General features: G+C 59.5%; 1 protein-coding gene across 12 annotated transcripts in view; it reads right to left on the bottom strand.

Annotated features, from left to right (window-relative positions):
* The window catches only part of CDC42BPA (CDC42 binding protein kinase alpha), a 184,512-nt gene extending 184,041 nt beyond the window's left edge, over positions 1-471 (bottom strand). For all 12 annotated transcript variants that reach the window (XM_017730140.1, XM_017730150.1, XM_017730145.1 and 9 more), the window contains exon 1: positions 327-471. The gene's annotated coding sequence lies outside the window, so the exon portion shown is untranslated. The remainder of the gene's footprint in view (positions 1-326) is intronic.
* Positions 472-477: the final 6 nt, after the last annotated feature.

Genomic DNA, 477 nt, shown 5'->3' with positions numbered 1-477 from the left:
TTTCCCCGTGCGTGCACAGGCACACGCACTTATATATTTAAGAAGGTCTTCTCCTTCATTCCCAATGCAGATCATGCAGCGACTCACAGGGGGCGCCCCCGCCGCAGCACCACGGGCTAACAGCCCCTCCGGTTCCGCTTCCCAGGACGGACGGGAAGGGAAAAACAGATGTATTTACGTATTTATATAAGCGAAAGGCAGCAGAAATGAGGGCGCACACCGGCGGGGAGGGAGGGAGGGATTTTTGTGGGGCGCAGCCCCCCCTCCTCAGAGCTCAGCCACGTCCTGCCCCGGGCAGCCTTTCCCTTCCTCCTCCTCCTCCTTACCGAGTCTCCTTTTAAGGCTTTTCAGTGATTCAAAAAAACTAAAGTCTTCATCGTCGCCCCCTTCCCCTCCGCTGCGCCAAGGGGCGGCGGGCGGGACGCGCGCCCCGACACACCGGCGAAAGCGCTCCGAGCCCTGTCAAATCCTTCCCAT

This window comes from Corvus brachyrhynchos, unplaced genomic scaffold (assembly GCF_000691975.1).
Source record: "Corvus brachyrhynchos isolate BGI_N302 unplaced genomic scaffold, ASM69197v1 scaffold101, whole genome shotgun sequence".
Classification (NCBI taxonomy): domain Eukaryota; kingdom Metazoa; phylum Chordata; class Aves; order Passeriformes; family Corvidae; genus Corvus; species Corvus brachyrhynchos.
This window is presented reverse-complemented; position numbering and strand designations above follow the sequence as displayed.